This window comes from Thunnus thynnus, chromosome 3 (assembly GCF_963924715.1).
Source record: "Thunnus thynnus chromosome 3, fThuThy2.1, whole genome shotgun sequence".
Taxonomy (NCBI): domain Eukaryota; kingdom Metazoa; phylum Chordata; class Actinopteri; order Scombriformes; family Scombridae; genus Thunnus; species Thunnus thynnus.
The window spans coordinates 4,709,363-4,728,985 of NC_089519.1; the positions used below are offsets into that span (position 1 = coordinate 4,709,363).

The window sequence follows — 19,623 nt, forward strand, 5'->3', positions numbered from 1 at the left end:
TGAGGATGTTCATATTTCGATAACTAACTCTAATCTTGTTTCAAAAATTGTCACATTCACTTTCATGCAAGTTGATTCAGTGTTATTATCAACAAGGATTCCCACTGGCATTGACAGCTTTGTGATTCGGACATGTTTGCCATTTAGATTGCAAATGACAGCTAAGCCATCTGGCTAAGCTCCTAATGCTCCATTTATAAATTACACTACAATAGAAAGTGGATTAACAGCTGTTGATGTAATCCCCTAATGAGTATCGTAGTGCTTTCTGTGATTCACTTTATCCTGCGTTGATAGCAGAGTTCAGGAGTAATACATACTACTAATGAACCGAATTAGGTGTCTTGGTCTGTTTGACATGTTGGTATTTTCTAGTAATAATGAAACTTAGTGGTAAACAGATGAAAATGAAGTCAGTCCTTTTGCTTTTCCTCTTTCTTTGCAGCTGCAATAATCAGTATTTTTGTTTTAACAGTGGATTAAAAGTGTAATGGTAAAGGAGTTGCTTATAGTGTGTTGTAGCATCTTTTGATTTTGGTTTTACAATGCTCAGCTTTACTGTTTTGGTTCCCTCTCACCACTCTCATCATGTCTGTTTCTCAGTAAAAAAAAAAAAAGAAGCTCCAATAAACCCACAGCACAGTGCTGCACCGAAAGGCAGACAAAGTTATCAATAAGCCGGTGAACTTAAAGTGAAACTTTTGGCAACTAGATATTTCTCTCAGGAGTTGGTAGTGAGCAAAGCAGAGCTAGGGAATAGTGGATAGTAACACAAACCCAAATGAATGCTAATGTTGCGCCATAACAGTTTTGGAAGATTTTAATATGGAAATGTTGTGTTTACAGCTTGTTCTGCTGCCCCCAAGTGGCCAAAAAATCAATTATTGTTCCCTTAAAGCGACTATAATCAATATTTTTCATGTTTACATTGTATCAAATGACAATGTGTAATGTCAGAGGTGTTGCTTGTAGTGATGAACCTACAGAGAAAGTAGAGATGTGTAAAGAAGCAACTGTTTGCTAACAAGTTTGCTGTATTGACTTATGATATGTCAGTGTTTACAGCTTGTTTCCCCCAAGTGAGCAAAAAATCAGCTAATGCAGGTTTAAAGGTGCAGTGTGTAGGATTTTCTAGCAGTTAGGTTGCAGACTGCAACATACTGAATACCCCCCACCCCCCTTCCAAGCATGTAGGACAACCTACACGAAAAACGCTAAAGGCCCTTTCCAGAGCCAGAGTTTGATTTGTCCGTTCTGGGCTACTGTAGAAACATTGCAGTGCAACATGGCGGGCTCCATGGAGCCTATGTAGATATAAAGCACTCATTCTAAGGTAATGAAAACACAACAATTCTTATTTTCATGTGATTATATACTAATTAAACCATACTTATGAATATTATATCCCATTTCTGGGCCGTTCTGCTAGATGTCACTAAATTCTACACACTGCACCTTTAAGCAATATGTCTCAAAAACACAAGTCCTTTGTTCTCTCTCTTTCTTTCCAGTTAGCTAACCATTCCTGTAAGCCAGCCTAATGTGACTAATGCTTATGAGTGAGTTTGAAAGTGAAAGAGCAACAAAAGATGCCCATGTAACTAGGTAACAAAGACACAGCGAGTGGTGGGAAAAAAGGAGAAGACAAGGCTTTTCCTGAGGGTTTCGAGGGCGTCTGCACAACAAATATGGCTGAAAAGACAAGTTGAGAGAAAACAAAGGAAGAGAATAGAGAGAGATATAAAACCACATGACTGCTTAACTGTCATTATGCTCATTCTCTGTCTTTAAGTGCCTGATTTATTTGTCTTTTTCTTTTCTCTTATCTCTGCTTTTTCATATTTCTACTTCCAGTACTTCCCCCTCTCAGTTTCTGTGGTCATCTTTTCTACTGCCTCCCTCCTCGCCGTCTCCCTTCTCTTTCATTACATTTCCTAAAGTAAGACAAGCAGTCCTCTACTCAGGAGGGCAATAAAGAGACACGAGCGTCTCCCTCTGTCGCACCCTGATGATGTCATGCACCTGGTTATAATATAATGTCACTTACAGTAAATCGCCTTTTCTTATTGGCTCTGCCGGTTTGGAAGCACTGATGGCAGCTAGAAAATGATGGGGGCATAAAATAGAACATTTGGAGTCTGCACACCTTTGGTCAAAAAGCAGCTTTTTAAAACCTCCAGGCTGCCGTAGCCACAGATAACTTCCCCATGCTTGGTGCAGTTAATCAGCTTTGTGACCTGAGATGCTAGTTTGACTTGGCACTGATGTCGGCCGCCATCTCCTCCAGTCATCAGCATGGCATCGCAACCGCTCTTATCTCCCTGCTGGTCCAAACCACACACACGCATAAATGTCTCTGTATAAAACACACATATGCTGTGGAGAAAGGTAAATTCATCAGGGATCAGTTACAGTGGAAAGTAAGTGAGGGATGCACACACCAATGTTTTTTTGTGTGATATTTTTATCCGTATGTTGACTGATACTGATATCAATCTGTATTTTTGGTAAAGTTTTTATTAGAAATACAGTACCAGTCATATATTTGGGCATTTTTCTTTCATTTGAATGGGAAGACAGACATTGTTTTTTTATTCTTTGCTAATTTGAAAGTTGTTTTTAACATACTAAGCTGTTGCTTAATGTTCACAGAAAGAGAAATTTCACAACTGGCCAAATACAAGCTATATTATTATTGACCTAACATGATTTAAAATCCAATATAAGCCAATCCAGAAAGTATGCCAACATATCAATAGCTGGCTTTCTATCTGCATGTAACTTGTGCCTAACTTTTTTGGTCTTTAGCTATAATTTATAGCATAAAAATGACACTTTTGGGTGCATTTAAAGCTTTTGAGTCATCCAGCGTTTCACTATACCTTTTAAAGTATGGGTGCAGTTGATGATATTTGCACACATACTGAAATGTACAGTCTCTCGCACAGATGCACACAGTCAGACAAGTTCTTGCCTTACACTCAGTAACTCAATGACAAGTCAATACACACACGCTAAGCTGGCTCTCATTTAGAGACTACTGTGGGAATCTGTCGGACAAAGGAGGGTTTGAATTATACACATTTTTACTACAGAGATGGGCAGCTGTTGGTGGGCGCATGCGGTAATACCGAAACTTAAAAAGACTGCAGGCAGTCGGCCAAAATGATGGATTTTAGGGTGGAAACAATAAAAGGCGTGCAGTTTTGGACTGTAAGAGAAAGTCTTTGGTGTAAATGATAAAAGGCCAGGCACATCTGACATGGATCATGGTGTAATGATGTTCAGCCCAACCCTCCAGCATAACATGGACTGAGCTCATTACAAGTATATTCTTTTAATCTCGTCCACTGTCAAATGTCAAACGTATTCATTTTGAGGTACTGAATAAATGTTCACATCTAAATGGATAAAATTTATAGAATCTGGTTTAGAGTTGCAATGATTCGTCGATTTTGATGATTAGTTCAACAGAGAATGAAGTGGCAACTATATAAAAATCATCAGCAGATTAATCGGTAGTGAAAATATTAGTTGCAGCTCTAGTTTGGTTCAGTGAGTCAAGATAACAGTTTATTGAAACAGAGATAAATCTGGAAAAGGTCAAGGTCAAACTCTGACTAAGTGCTCACTCTGTAGGCCTGCAGGGATGCACACAAACAGATTTGTGGTGACCATGCACATGGATTTTAAGTCTTTCCAGGGTCTCACACCCACTGATTTGTACTTACAAACTGTTTTAATTATAATCAGAATGGGTGTTTCCCTGATAAATAACAGGCGTCTCCTCAACGAGTTGTCAGACCTGAAAGCATCCAGAGGAAGAATTCGATCTCTGTGTTTTTCTTTCTATGCCTGATTACGCATGTACTGTATTTGGTTTGTGTTTTACAGCCATATTTGATATGATTTGTTGCCCTCTGTTTGTAGTTGTGTCAAGATGGAACAGAGAGTTCTGGACTTGTTGCAGCGCTCATACATCTTAAGCTTTATGGCCATCTGTCTGTGTGCCATGGTTTCGTGGTGGAGTTTGTGTTAGACTCGGTTGTGGGCCACATGATGTGTCTTGTAATCATTAGGCACATCCCAATGAAATGCAGACAGGGTGTATGTGGCCACATCTTGACCACATATGCAAACGCCTGAACACACACACACACACACACATACATACGTGAAGAAATATGCAGATTTTCTTTTGATTCCTTTGCTCATAAACATACATGTGCACATATTTAGTCAAACACACATGGTGTATGCATATATACAAGCATATAGACACGTACAGTCGAAGACACACTAACTGGCACACGTTCAGTTTTAGCTCTAGTGGCCTGTGGGGCTTTTGTAGTGCTGAGAGGCCACAAACGACAGCTTTGTGTTCAGGGAGGCTGGGAAAGTTGCACACACACATACACACATGCATACATATACACACTTTGGCAGTGTCAAGCCAGTGCACAGTTCTGTACGGCTCAATAGACTGATTCATTAGAGCCTCCTCATGACATTAGATGAGAAAACTGACTTGCAGTAAAGGGAGGATGAGGAGTGTTTCAGCTCAGCACTCTGTGACTGAATGACCTGACAGTGGTCAGGTCATTCAGGTCAGTCTTAAAGGAAAAACACACTCTAAAATGCTTCTTTTGACTATAATGAGTAAAGTTGAGCCTTACAGTTTCAAGTTGCATTTTGTTGTTTGTTTTCTTATCATATTAGACGAGATTATTAGACGTCATTTATGCAATTTTGTGGGCAGACGCATTAACATCAGCAGCATTAGTTTTATCAGTGTAGATTAAATCAGTACATTTTATTGAGAAACCATTTGTCACGTCTTTACTTGACCTTTTTCAGAATGTTTTTGGTAACACTTTAACTTGTTGCAATAGCTGCATTCACTGAGGAATCTTACATGAAGTCATGCAGTATCATTTCCAGTGGTCTCCTCCTCTACCTGGGTGTTTCTTGAAGTTAGTTAGTTGTTTGCAGTAAAGAAAAACTTGTTAAGATGACTCATCTCCCTGCTGGTTGGCATAAACGTTGCTTGTACCCTGCATCAGGTAAATAATGGCAGTTTACTTCAGTGACATTTATGTGTACTAAAATAAAAATTTTGATCTCTTCTTGTAATCGTCTTGATTCTTTTTTTGTATCTTTTACCTGGGACCATCTACTGGCCCAGCTCTGCTTTAGAGGGTCAACATATATTATCGAGAATTTCATTACACTAGCATCATTTTAACTCTCATGAAAATGCACCATCCAAAAAATAATCTGCTTTATTTTACTGCCTGGTTCACCAAAAAACTCCAAATTTAGAGGGTACTGACAGCAACTGTTACACACAATTACTCACAATGGAGCCACACAATGATTCAAAAATATTTACACTCTTCAGTCATTCTACCCTATAACATAAATACACTCTTTCCAATAGCTCATCCCAAAATAATTTCACTTCTTTGCGGGAGATGTTTTTTTGTTTTGTTTTTTAAAGGAGATTGTTTTTATCGGACATCATCATTACTGAATCTGGCAGCCAGCAATGGAAATGTGCTCTGAAGTGTAGTGGGTGTTGTAAGTAACGACGCTTGGCAGCGAGCTGTGTTTGTCTGGATCTCTCCCTCGCTGTCTCCACTGGAGTCAGGCAGACTTAAAGCCCTGGCCTCCCGTCGATGAGGGGCTCTCACAGCCCAACAGCCCCCCCCCCCTCCCTCCTCGGCCCTCCTCAAGATACATATGAGATTTACTTCATGTTATAAATGCTCCCTCTGGACGGCACTGGGAGATTAGGTTGAGTTTTCATATTTTTACGACGTGCTAAACCTGACATCATTATTATAATGCTACCAACGTGTGTATTTGTTTCATTGCAGAGGGGAGATGCTAACATGTTCTATCACATGGTTATATGTGCATCAAAGTTTGCATTGTGACTGTAATGAGCATCTCCTGACCTTGAGACAGACATGGACTCATTAGCTGAGATACCATGTTTACTTCTGTCACATGGGGTTACAGTCAACATGGGCAATTAAAAAGAACCCCCCCCCCCCACCCAATAACACATGGGCCAAGAGTCTCCACACCCCACAGTGGGAGGGGAGGTCGCCTCAGGACACGTGTCGACCAAATTATGTGAATAAACAAGGAAAAATAAATCTAACAAAGCAGAGTGCTTGGGGCAATTTTGTCACATTTAGTTATTTCCAAAAATAAATGACATGTACTAATGAGTCATTTATTAAATGTGATATTTCATAAACATGCACAGCTATGAAATATGAAACCATATAGACTCCTGATGTAGTTTAATAAATAATAATGTAATTTTTCTAAATCCTAATATCGCTTTCTGCATTATCTGTACAGTTTGACCACATATGGCTCATATTTTGATATAAAAAGGTCACTGTGATGTAGGACTTCCTGCTTCACTGTTGCTCCACTCCACATGCATACTTTACTCCCACTTTTGGACGCTGGCCAGTTAAGCCACTGCAGGTGAATCCCAGCACTTCCTCTGGGTTTTGCAGGGGATTTGAACTTACGTCAGCAGTTGCGTTTGCTTTGCTATCCTCTCACGTTTTTGTGGAGTAGAGGGGGTTTATTCAGTCTGCATGCACAAAGTTGGATTCTGGGTAGAGAAATTATGTTTTTTTTTCTTTCTTTTACCCACTTGATCTGACTTTCAGTTACATTTTGTTCTCTTTCTGAAGGATATATCACTGTACTTAAGGAAGGAATCTCTGTATGTGTGTATGTCCTTCGCGTATCTCTTGAATCGTTCATCTGATCGACTCCGCACTTGGCAGGTGTATGGCAGTGGGCCCAAGGGAGTGCAGCGTGGAATTTGGTGCAATTTGAACATGTGATATGTTTACAATTAATAAACTTTGAATAAACCAGCGATAAAGAGCTGTTCCACTCTGTGCAGGGGCAGGGCGGAGCTTCAGGGAGAGACCAGAGACGAGGCGTGACACGAGTCAGAGAAGAAGAAGTGCTCTAAAGAGAGAAATGTAGACGGAGCTTTTAATCAAGGACGGACACTCTTACTCTGTGTCTAGACAGAAAGCGCTAGCAGCACATTTAGCAGCTCAGCGGCAGCAAGTGACTACAGGGGAGGCGTTCAGGTACATTGTTTAGTGTAGGTCTCTCGTGTTTTGGAAGCACTCAGATCTCAATAAACAATGACTGTAGTTATGCAGGTAAAATGGAACAAATACTTTCCACAGGCAGTTCAAAACCAGCCGTGGACTTGTTTTTTTTGTGTGTGTGTGAGTAGGAAACATTACATATTTATCACATATCACTATTTGTAACAGTAGAAAGAACTGCCTGTCTTTTACACTAATCATCCATGGTGTCTCTAGATAACATAGATAATAAAATATTACTATTATTAATATTAATATACTATTAATATCGCTATTGCTCAGATGCTGCTGTGTAGAATTGTATTGCTGTGTATTTCTGTGCAGAAATGTTGACAAGCCAACTTAGTAACATCTCTTTACTCTTTTTGAGATCACTTATTTTAAATGTAACACAGCAGATCACACAATACAGCTGTTGTTGTTGATCCATATTCATTCTCACAGGTTTAACCTGTTATAATGCAGATTTTTGTTGTTTGCTAAATGAAAGAGGAGAAAAAGTGTGGTTTCTTTTTTCTATTTGTCAGTTGTTTGTTTCACATGTAAAAGGAGGTTTCAGATTCAAAGTCTTCTAGCCAGAGGTTTCTGTTTCTAAAGTCAGATCTGCAAAGTTGCGACATTCAGCAGCAGATTCAGTGAGATAATACTATCAAGATCATAAACACACATGTAAATACACTTTACTGTCCAGTTGTTAAGCAATAGTATGTCAAGATCTATTAATGGAAGGATACTGACAGATATGGACTTTATGATTTGTTGAGTAATCTTACTATGCGTAGCTCATATGTACACACACGTATAGAATTATTAACTACTGTGGATTTATGTCTTTGTACCATCTTTAGCTCACCCTGCTCTGCTTGAACCCTATAATTACCTACAAGCATGAGTGCTTATTAACGTACAGTATGCATAGTTTGCAAAGTGCACAGCTCCTCAAAAGAGGTATTGTAGAAAGTTGCAACTAGCAATCCTGCTCATAAATAATCTAGATGTGTATCCTTTTTTAACCCGGAGACTGCCAGGCCCCTGCACATTTCACTTAAATATGTGCTAATGTTAGACCAGGCATCCAGCTCCAGCTATGCTGCGGGAGGCCAGAGGGCGAGGTTTATTCTGGGACAGGTATGCTGAACTGGAGGGAGACCGTGAGACTTGCATGTGGCGCTGCGTCCTTTGGCACATGTGAAGTGTTTTTTATCTGAAGTCCTGACCATCAGTAAGGCTGATAAACTCAACGCAGGACTACCGAGGTTTGAGATTTTTCTTTGAAGAAGAAGCATTATCTGTCAATGACAAATTATTCCCGACAAGACCGAGGATGCTGTTTATTCCAGTGCAGCTTGAACACACCACAACTAAATAGTTTCCAGTGTGGGAGATTTACTGCTCTCAGCCCCAACGAGGGATTGATTCTCTCATCCTAGACGTAGTTTGAAAAACATGAAACCGCACTCACCACACAGACAGAGTAAGCAGGGAATCCCTGCCACTTAGAGATTGACAGCTGGTGTACAGTAGCTTGGCTGGACTGTGTCTCCCCATAATCCCCCTCTCTCAGTTTGAATAATTGATTCTGAATTGATTTAGGCTCATCTTAGGCTCAGTTAGCATGTATTTTTGCTTCCTATAATTATTGTCTGCGTTGTTTCTGTGCTAGTCAGCAATAAAGCAAAGCTTTTACCCTCCAAATGGAAGCCTTTTTTGAGGAAGCAGCAATTAAAAAATCATTTGAGATTCGTTTGTTGTTCTGACTGTCTATAAATAACCGCACCAACAGTCTGCCTTTGGGGAAGTTTTGAGTTAATGAGCTTTTTAATTCTTCTAAACAAAGTTCGGAGAAATCGGAGGCGTCTAGAAAAATTTGTCTTAATGAAATTATGTTCATAAAAAGCATGTAACATGCAGCGTTGGCTTTGTTTGTCTGCTGGCGAGAGTGCAAACACTCTTAAGCAGGAGACACGGATTGAAGGAGCGTGAAGATGCTCCCTCAGCTGAGCTTTATGTCGCCATCCCAGTCAGTGTGGAGTCAGAAAGTGAGCCTTTCACATGCTAATTTAATGTCCTTCCCCTGGCCTCTTTTTAAAGCACCCCAGTTAACAAATTGACCTAACTACAACGATGTGACAACACTAAAACAGATTTGCTATCCGCGTTCTCCTCACTTGTAAATATTTTAATGGAAATACAGTCTCCACATTATCTACCAACATATAGTCAACATTTGACCATTTATCTGTGTTTTTGAGTTGGCCTTTAAAAAACAGCTCATAGTTCTGCCAGACTGTGCACTATACTCACACACAAAAATAAACACACAAAAAAATGCTCACAAAATCCTCAGATGTTTGATGTTGTATGCCAATTCAGCTGTTTCTAAAGACCAGCTTCTTTGTTTTGGTCAAATTCTCTTCACATGTTTTTGTGCGGAGGCAGATTCCTCACGAGAAGGTTGTCAAGCTGCTATCAGGGCAAGTGCTGGATGTCTTTTGGGGGAGTAATGAGGGAGGGAGCTTTTTAATGGAGGGAAAGTAAGGGAAGTTTCTCTTGTCAGACTTTTTTTTTGTGCCTTTTGTGCCAAGGCCTTCAGAAAATGAGAGATTAGACATTTATATTAAAAGTTTGGTCTGAAAAGAAGGGAGGGGGTGGATAAGATGATTTAAGAAAGCAAACAAGGGCAGGAAGGAGGAAAACTGAGAGGTATTTCTATTTCACCAAACTTTTAATTTCACTCTGATCCCCCCACCCTCCTTTGCCTTGAACTTTGGGACAATCAATAAATATTTTTGAAAGAGGGAACTGCAAAAAAAAAAAAAAAATGAACGTCCTCCTGCTTTTTCACAAAAGATCACTGAAGCACCCTGAAGGGAAAAGGGACCCTGTCATCTCACCCCTGTGTGTCTGTGTGCATGTCAGTACGTGTGAATTTAAATCAGGTTTGCCCCTCCCCCTTCCCCCTCTTCAACCCCCCTCCACCACCACCACCACCACAAGCACCCACTGAATGCACAGCATGCTGGCTAGTCCTCCGCAGCCCCTGCTGCTGATAAGTTGTGTTTTTGCTTTGCACAGAACCAGATAAAGCAGAGCAGCTCCCGCAGACGGAAGAGCACTAAAGGAAAAAAAAAAAAAAAAAAAAAAAAAGGGAGATAGGAGGAGCGTGAAGGAAAGAGGGCAGCTGGAGCAACAGTTTTACACTGCGTTCAGCTAAAATGGGAGAGGCGTGTTAGAGAGAGAGAGAGAGAGAGAGTGAGCAGCAGCAGCAGCAGCAGCAGCAGCACACAGGCAGAGGACTCACTGCAGTGCAGGTGGATCTCAGCCGTCTGCTGAAGAGGAAGATTTGGAGGCAGGGGTGTAACTCTAATTGGCTGTCCGACCTACAGGTTTGTAGTGCTGTTTCTTTATAATGCTTGCATGGTTTGTGCTTAGAGAGAAAGATAGTGCGTGTGTGTGTGTGTGTGTGTTCTATGACTGATATAATGGATGCTGTGTTCTCCACAATCGGGGCTGCTATCTCACTGCTGTCCACTCTCGTTGTGACAGTTCCCAGAGCTGACAGTACCAGGAAAAAAAAAACAACTCGAATCTGTGATAAACTCAAGGTTGAGGCTTGGATTCTGCTTCTGTTTTGCACTAAACTTCACACTACATGAGAAAGTTTTTATGCCGGGAAAAGAACAGAAGACTCTCTGCTTCGGGAGCTTGAGTGGGTTCAGCGTGCTAAATGAAATAGCAGAGGCCCTCTTCCCTCCTTTCAGATTGAGAGTTCTTTTACTGTGGAGAAGAATAGAGCTGGGAGCTGTGAATGGGCCTGAGATGGCTTTCTGTGTGCATAAGAGAGGTGCCGCCCTCTCAAGTGTTAGCATGCTTAGCGGGTGGGTGGCGGAGGGAGGGGTGGGGGGTGGTGGTGGTGGGGGGGGGGGGGGGGGGGGTAGGTTCATGTGCTTGTAGTTTGCAGAGGGGGCTGGTTTTTATGCATCTGGGCCACATTGATGCAAGACGAGCTATTTACCTGTGTTTAGTCGTCCACTTGTTATAAAATGAGTCTCAGTATTTCTAATGTTGCTTCCTGTGCTTCGGCTCTTCCCCCCCCCCCCCCCCCCCCCTCCCCGAGGGAAAGGAGGAGTGATACAGACAAGTGCTTTCGTCAAACTGTCCTTTCATAGGTGTCTGTTTACTATTCAGAGAGCAATGATAAGGAGCCATTAGGGAGCTTCTTGTTTCTATTTCTGGCTGTTGTTTTCTGGGTGTTCCTATGAAAGGCCCCCTTTCACAGTTGGATAACTGACTGACTGATGGGAAAGTCTGTGGTCTGGTTAGCTCTGTGCTCATGCGTCACGTTGTTATTTGTTTGCCAGCCCCCTGGATTCGCTGCTGACAGTCGTTGCATCTCATTCGATTTTATGTTGCCGGAGGTGTTTTGCATGATCGAAGATTTGCATTCCAGACCTTAAGGTTATGGAATCATTTCTGCTTGTTTTCTTTCCCTTCAGCTATAGCACAGAAATCTGTACACCACTTCAGCTCCAGCCTCTCTGATTTCAACAAAACAGATTTCTTGCCACAGATTTTCCCCCTTTGCTGTGCATTTTATCTGACAGCAAACTGAATGGTCACAGGATTAGGGAGTGAAATATGAAGGAGATTAGGAGCCAAGTTGAATCTTGTTGATGCTGCAGTTGCTTTGAGGATGGAGTAAAAGTTTTGCGCAAATTAATATTTCTATTGTAAAACCACCTGCTTATCCTACAGGGCAATCAAGTAAACAAGACCGTCCTCCCAAGAAGAAAACAGGAGCATCAATCATGTCAGCAAATGTCTGCAAAATCTGGTCAAGTGACAAACCCTCAAGGGGCTGCAGGAGTTGTTGTCTGTCGCGAGCAAAGCAGGAAATTGTGTGGCGTTATTTAAGAGTGACAAAGTCCACAGAGGGAGGAGGTCAGGGTTTGTTTCTTACAGACAATCACAGTAATTTCTTTCAACCATGGCGGTGAAAGTCCCCTAACCTTAAGAGAGTAGTAATTTCAACTCAAACCATAATCTTTCCAAACCCTAACTGAGTTCGCTCTGTGCCTAAACCTCAACCATAATGAGGTAAGATCATAAACACCCGTGCCATCCTGTCAGTAGTGACGCCACATCACAAAATGCTTCGTTCTGGAAGGCATTGACCAACAATATTTTGTTGTTGAATTTGGAAAAGCTTTAAAATGTCAACTTCATGTCTATATAGAATAAATGCTATGGATGTATATTTCAAAGCCAGCCTGTGTATTTGTTCACGCGAACCGGCTGAAAGAGTTCTCCTTCTCCATATCGTATGACAAGCACAGCTGAAATGCTTCTAAATGAGCCAAATACATCCTGACTTGCTGTCAAGTTCGTCTTCTCAGTGCTGAAATAATGATGTCTGATGGATTCACATCACAGACACCTACGTCCGTGATGCTTCCTCCTGAAGGCAATAACCTTGTCACACACTCATACGTGTTTATTTCCCCCCCTAATTTCCTCCTGTGTTGTCATATTAATTTGTCTGTTGGCTTCCCCCAATCAGTCCTCTGATAATGGTTATAACAATATCACAACAAGATAATAATAAATGTATATGTTTACATAATATAGACAACATTTTGAATTCGAGGAAGGAAATTGGATCTTGTTCCCTGAAAACATGTCTGGCTGTTTGGACTGCGGTGTCAGATAGGGCTGTGACAGTATGGATTTTTTATCTTACCGTGGTGAAAAAGCAACATATCCCTACAGTTCGGCGGTTTATGGCTAGCTGGATAGCAGAGTCTGGGATACTGTCGTGCAGCCACGTTTTGGTGAAGATGAGGGCACGGCAGTTTGCAGTTTCTCTCCGGGAGAGAAGCAGTCTTGGGTCGTCTAGTTTATTGTCAATGGAGTCGACATTGGAGAGGAAGACTGATGGGAGAGCTGGTCCACTGGGGTTAGCCCTAGCTTGGGTGCTGGCTCACTTGCCATGCTTACTCTTCCTTACGCACTGCTTTCGGCATCCCCCCTGTGCGGCTGTTCTCGTGGGGCGATGCCGAGGTCTCGCAGCCTGGTGACTGGAGCAAGCCGAGCCGAGTATATGCGCAAGCACATTAAACTACTGTATATGACAGTCGTGGTTGACATTTAAAGAAAAAAAAATTCGGCGATGATGGTAATGAGCTCAACCCAGCAGTAGGCATCACATGACTGCAGTAATGCAGTTATCATCACAGCCTTAATGTCAGATGCTGTCTGAGTTTGTAGACATTTAACCAAAGCGTAGAATATTCTGCTTGGAGATCAACTGTGTCTGCAGCTGCCATGGTGATGGCCTCGGTCCTCTAAGGAATCCTGAGATGTCAAATCAAATATTTGTAGAGTTCTTTTTCAGAGAAGTAATAAAAGAAGACCCTCTCAACAGGCTTTGTTTGGTCTTCATCTTTTGGCCATTCTCTAAAGGTTTTTCCTCATTGTTTCAGGAATGAATTGATGTGTCAGGCCCTTGAAGAAAATATTGCTGCTTCAGGCCGAATGATTTGCAGTCCTGCTGGCCTTGATTTCCTCTGCTGAGGCGTTTGTGTATCCGTCTGAATTCAACACCACATGCCTGCTCTCGGGTCAAGGTTTAGAGATATATCTTTGTGGCAAATTAAGATAGATTTCTCAGTGTTACATGTGGCTCTTCAGCCTTGGACATATAGTTCGATAACATTTTTAACCTTTTAAAAGTTGCCAAAAAGAGTTACTTCCCCCCATGCTGAGGTCGAGGAGGTGAACACAGAGCGCTGCGATGATGAACTATTGTCCTGTTGTCTCAATCAACCTCAGTGACCAAAGCACGTCTCTAGTTCCTCGCCTTATGTTTCCACTTTAGGAGGGATGATAGACCATGTATGTGTGTGCGTGTGTGTGTGCATGTGTGCGTGTGTGTGCGTGAGCGGATAAGTGTGTGTTTTACAAAAAGACAGGAAGGGGTGTCTTATCATCCAAGAAATGGGTGTTACTCTCCCTTCTAACTTGGGTTGTAAATCACTAGTTTATGTAATGGGTCTCTCTCTCTCTTTGTGTGTGTGTGTGTGTGTGTGTGTGTGTTAAATAGCTTGGCGAACCTGCCTGTGATTATGTCATACAGCATGGTTTCCAGCTGTCCAATTCAGCTGCATTTAATTTTGCTTTCAAGAAAGTCATCCCCAACCACAGTGTGTGTGTGTGTGTGTGTCTGTGTTGTTTATGTGTGTGTGTGTGTGTATACACTGTATACATTTCTAGCTTTTTAAATTTGTTTTAAATTAGTATTGTTTGCATAAAAATGCACACTCAATAAACTGTTCGGGGCGTTATCTGCTGGCCGCTGAGCGAAAAAAAATAATTGCTGTCAGATTCTGGCTGATGAAAGCTCTGAACCTTTTTTTTTTTTTTTGATGATTGTGATTTGGGTCTGATTGAACACTGCGGTCCAGCTCTTAAGTTAAACCAAATGTATCTGGACCGGGTCCCACAGAGGGGCTTAAATATGAGCTTTAACAAAAGGATCTCAGCTTAAATGCAGGTGCGCACGCAGGGGCCCAAATTCACTGTGATCAGGTTTCTTTGGCAAAAGCAAAGCAAGAACATAACATCTTTGAACCGAAATTTGACGATTTTTTACGGTCAAGATGATTTTATTTTGTAAGCAATGAGGTCTTCCAGAGTTTGATATTCTCATGGACAAGGATAACTGATCCTCTGTTTTCCTCTGACTTAAATTTACATGTAGTATTTTGTTGACATAAGCTCGACTCATTGATGTCTTCTCCCACAAGCCCCCTTTAAACCGAGATCCCACAATATCGCCGTAAAGAAGACCCCTCATTATGCCAGCATAACGCCGCCCATGTGTGTGATTTTTAGATAGCATGCCGGCGTTCCAGGATCAGAAGCGTGACGTGTAACACAACAACATCGGCGTCTAGTGTTGACTGTTCCGCCATGCCGGCTCTTCCTTTTACACAGACGTCTATTCAGCAATGTGACTACCTCCGCTGCCAGTTTAATGGCGGAACAACAATGCCCCCTCATTCTGTGTTCATACCTTTTATGCACAACGGCAAGGTGGAATAACGGCGCAACATTCCCGCCTTGAACAGTCATGTATACTTAATCAGATTCCTGGAGAGAGTGGTGAGACAGAACTGCACTCATAGTATCCAGAATGTTCCTCTGGATAATAATATCCATTAAATGCTGATTGAACTGTCAGGGTCGCTCTGCTCTTTGCTCTTCTAACCCCGGGCTCCTCAGCTTTGACCGCAGTGACTTGAGGCTTGTAGGGTCAAACCAATAAAGGTTTGAACCTCTCCCAATACTTTTTATAGATAGCTCTGTCCGGGTCAGAGTTCATGGGAGAGCTTTGATGAACATGACTATTGACTCATCAATATGCTCTTGTTAGACGTACAGTAGCTGCTCAATAAACTGTTCTATAGCTATAGAAATAAACTCTGTATCTGCCTACATAGGACCATTCAACATTTCTGTTATATTGTCTTAGCAGATCAAGTCACAACAGCAACATGTATGCGATTGGCTAATGTAGCGCCTTGCCGGAATCACATCACATTGCGGCAAAATTTGTGCTCGGTTCAACCTTGTTGCAGGACGACTACTGCAGGACGTTTGCTGAGCCCTCTATGGTGGCACCACCTTGTGTTAACGCACTTCATTCATATTAATGGGAAGGTTGTGTTTTTTCACGCAGAGCTGATCTGGTCTGTCTGAATGCTGCCTAAATGCTGCGTCTTAATCGTGCACTGTAGATCAGGTCAAAGTGGAAAATGTGATTCTGGAGAGATTAGCTACACTACTCTTGTAAAAGTGGCTGAAAATTGGCCTGACACCAAAATGAGAGAACTTCTTTCCCTTCACGCTGAGGATAAGATATCAAGGAAACTATTTCTTGCCTCGTATGTAATGAGCAACTTCATGCATTAGCTTGTCTGGCTTTCCAAATGCCAAATATCATGTGAATATTACAGCTGTGTCTATAACAGTCCTGTCATACTTGAAGGTAACCATTATTTTAAAAGCTAGATGAACACACACCCCCCCCATACTACAGAGAAGGGGCTATTATACTGGGAAGATAAATACTTTGAACGAACACAGTTACCAAATGTTATGAGTAAAAGTTTCCAGAAAATGATTGGGCAATATTCACCAAAACCACCAGACAAGTCAGGCCTTGGGGACACGATGCAACAGGACATTTCTCCCCAACAGTTATGACCAACCTTAACTTTCCATTATGCTTAAGTTGTTTTTGGCTTCTTGTCATCCAATTTGATTATCCCCATCTGCAAAGATTACTCATTTATAGCAAATGCTCTTTGTCTGTTTTTAATTTCTTTTAGACCAAATTTTGTATTTGAATGTCAACCTAAGATGCTTGAGGAAACTTGTTTTCCCCCTGCAGATTAGCATGTTGTTTGCATCTGATATGTACAGTTTCTGTTGTCTCCCTATCGTCAAGGACAGTGTCTCTCCTTGTCTTGGCAGTGGTAACAGCAGAGACGAGTGCTGAGTCACAGGGGCTATCATGTGTCTTACACCAGTTCAGCTATTTGAAGGGAGGAATTCCAGAGTTTTTGTTTGTATAAAAGCCCGTAAAAGCCTTTTATTAGCATTAGTTAGTAGATGCTGATGCAGGATAGTTGAGTAAGAAACACCACATCAAAACTGAAGCCATTCTTGGCTTTTTGGTAACTGTGGTAAGTGGAAACAAAAAAGGGTGTTTGAACAATTTGAAAGGTGTTTTATGAGTTTTTTTTACGGTAATGGTTTTGCCCCATTGACTTTCACTATAATTGCTAACAAATGCCAGGTAATAAGTGCTAATTTCTCAATCTACTTGCATAAAAAGTCAAAAGTAAAGACTATCAAGTAAAGACTAACAAAAAGAAAGATAAGAAAAATGGAGAAAGTTGAGTTTGTTCCAGATGTGACATTTGTGTGCAGGTATTTGCAGCTCAGTGTAATGTGATGTGTCACCGGTTGAGAAGCTGGATAAATGGGGAGCGGAGAAAACAGGAAGGAGGATATTGCTTTACTCGTCCCCGGCCTTGTCAGCTCCTACATAACTAGGAATCGTACCGACCAACCAGCATAAACACAAAGACACACTATTACACTATATCCCTGGGATCCACTGCAAAGCCCCACAGAACCTTGTTTTTAAAGTCCAAAAACAGTGACTTCATCATTCAGTGGGAAGCTTCTCTGTCCTGGCAAATATTGACTCCGCTGGTGAGGAGACTGAGCACACAGCCTTCCAATTTCCCCTTAAATCTTTTTATCTTCCTTACTTTTTCTTTCTTTTGTTCTTTTTTTTTTACCTTCATGCCTTCCCTCCCTGCTTCTTAACTAAAACCTGGAAGTCATTTATGAAGTCAGGATGGGGTTTCACTTGTCCAGAAGTGGGATATGTGAGTAGAGCTCAGAGAGTAAGGGACTCCAGTTTGACGTCCCACACCTCCCATCAAGGGAATTGCGTCAGAGTGGAGCTGGGGATCTCAGTGCTGGAACCAAACCTAGTTACTAAAGCAGAAGTTGTGTTTACCACAGTCACAGTTTCCCCAAAATTACTAAGTGCAAAACAAGTTCTGGAATTTATGCCAGTCTCGTTGGTTATGAGACATTGTGCTAAGATAGTGTGGAGCATTGGATGGGAAATTAGGTACTGGCACAGTTCACCGTTACCTTTTACTTTCAGGCTGTATTGCATTGTATTATGGGTACAACTAAAGTAAGTGAAGTGAATCTAGAAAGTGAAAGTTTAAGCTCAGGATGTTCAGAAGATGTATGGACTTTGAAGTTTTAACTTAAGCAATTTAGTTGAGCAGTGTGTACACATGATATTTCAATGGGCAGCTCCCATTGTTTTCTTTCTGGGCATAGCTTAAAGGAGTGGATCATTGAGTCATTATTGCAGGGATCAAATCTAAATAAATCTGTCACTCAAAGTACTCTCCAAAAGGAAAGAAAAGTTCTCAGAGAACATCCGTGTTTCAACTCCAAGCTTTCATCCTCTTTCTGTTTATGTTGGTCCCCATCCTCTGTGAATCCTGTTATTCTTGAACTTGTGTCTTTTCCTCTTGTTTCTTAAGTTTGTCACACACACTTGATTAGACCTAGAAGATACTGTACTGTCATTGTACTCACTCATCTTGACCTTTTGTGATCAGGTTAACTAGATGCTATTTAGATGCATCAGTATTGGTTGTGACAGGCGGTGCCTTTGTGCTTCTTTTGTCATCTCTGTGAGGGATCGATTGAAGCTGTGAGGGCTACAGAAGAAAGACTAAAGGAATTCAAAGAAGGAATGTAAATGGATAAAATGAATAGGAAGTAGATTAAAATATGACTTGTGCTTGATAGATAATGAAATCTCTTAATTTGGTTCAGCTATAGCGCTTCAACATCACAAATTAGGGGGAGTTCTGGCGGTCCACACCCTAAGGCCTACTAATCATTGTGGACTGCAAGTTTGAGAACACATCCCAGATTCTTTCTGCATGAGAAAAGATGGGGTGCAAATAGGAAAAGGAGGGGAGAAACTAAATCTACTTGTGTGTGAGCTTCCTGAGTGTATGCAAGACAGAGTGACGTATCAATTTCATGGGTCAAGGGTCGCAACCCCATAGATGAAAGGAGTAGAAGTGCAGATTGAGAAGTGCGTTGGGACATCAAACAAGCAGCATAGACAGAAAAAGACTGGTTTGGGACACATGAAGGGAGAAATGAGCAAGCGAGAGTGCGGGTAGGTGGGAGGAGATGTTATTAATCTCTGTTGTTTTCCCCATATTGTCATTTCCTCTGCAGCTGGTCCCGGGTTGAGAGGGAAAGAAAAACACAACCGAGGAGATCAGAAATCTAAACAGTGGTCCTGCCAGTGGGCTGGGTGTTCCCCACCGCTGACACATCTGTAATAAAACACATTGTCTGATTTCGTAATGTGCGGCTAATGAAGGTGAAGAGAAGGCCAGGAAGGAGAAAAATGCACAAATGAAACACAGCCCTCATGTTAGATAAATCATCAGTGTCTTGGATCAGGCATTTACAAAGAATGTAACAAAAATGATATTAATGTACAAAATGGACAAACATCTGAAACTAATGATTATTTTTGTGCTTAATCGGTTGGTAAAATGTCAATCAGTGTTTCCTAAAGCTCAAGGTGACATCTTCAAATGTCTTGTTTTGTGCACAACAGTCCACAACCCAAAGATATTCAGTTTACTGTCAAATAAGACTTAAGAAACCAGAAAATATTCACATTTGAGAATCAGAGAATTTGGGCATTTCTTTCTTAAGAACGGCTCAAATCAATCATAAAAATAGTTTGCAATTTATTTAATAGTTGGCAACTAATCAATGAATCAGCTAATTGTTGCAGCTCTGAATTATATTTAAGTTAGTGCATCAG

At 41.3% G+C, this 19,623-nt stretch overlaps 1 protein-coding gene across 5 annotated transcripts in view; it reads left to right on the top strand.

Moving 5' to 3' along the window:
• Positions 1 to 19,623, top strand: part of add3a (adducin 3 (gamma) a) — a 105,166-nt gene that overhangs the window by 23,218 nt on the left and 62,325 nt on the right. Inside the window, exon 1 of one of the 5 annotated variants that reach the window (XM_067581781.1) lies at positions 10,179 to 10,546. The exons of 1 other annotated variant lie outside the window; for it this stretch is intronic. The gene's annotated coding sequence lies outside the window, so the exon portion shown is untranslated. Of the gene's footprint in view, positions 1 to 10,178; positions 10,547 to 19,623 lie in introns of those variants that run through there. 3 more of the 5 variants (XM_067581805.1, XM_067581814.1, XM_067581822.1) reach the window with 3 other exon arrangements.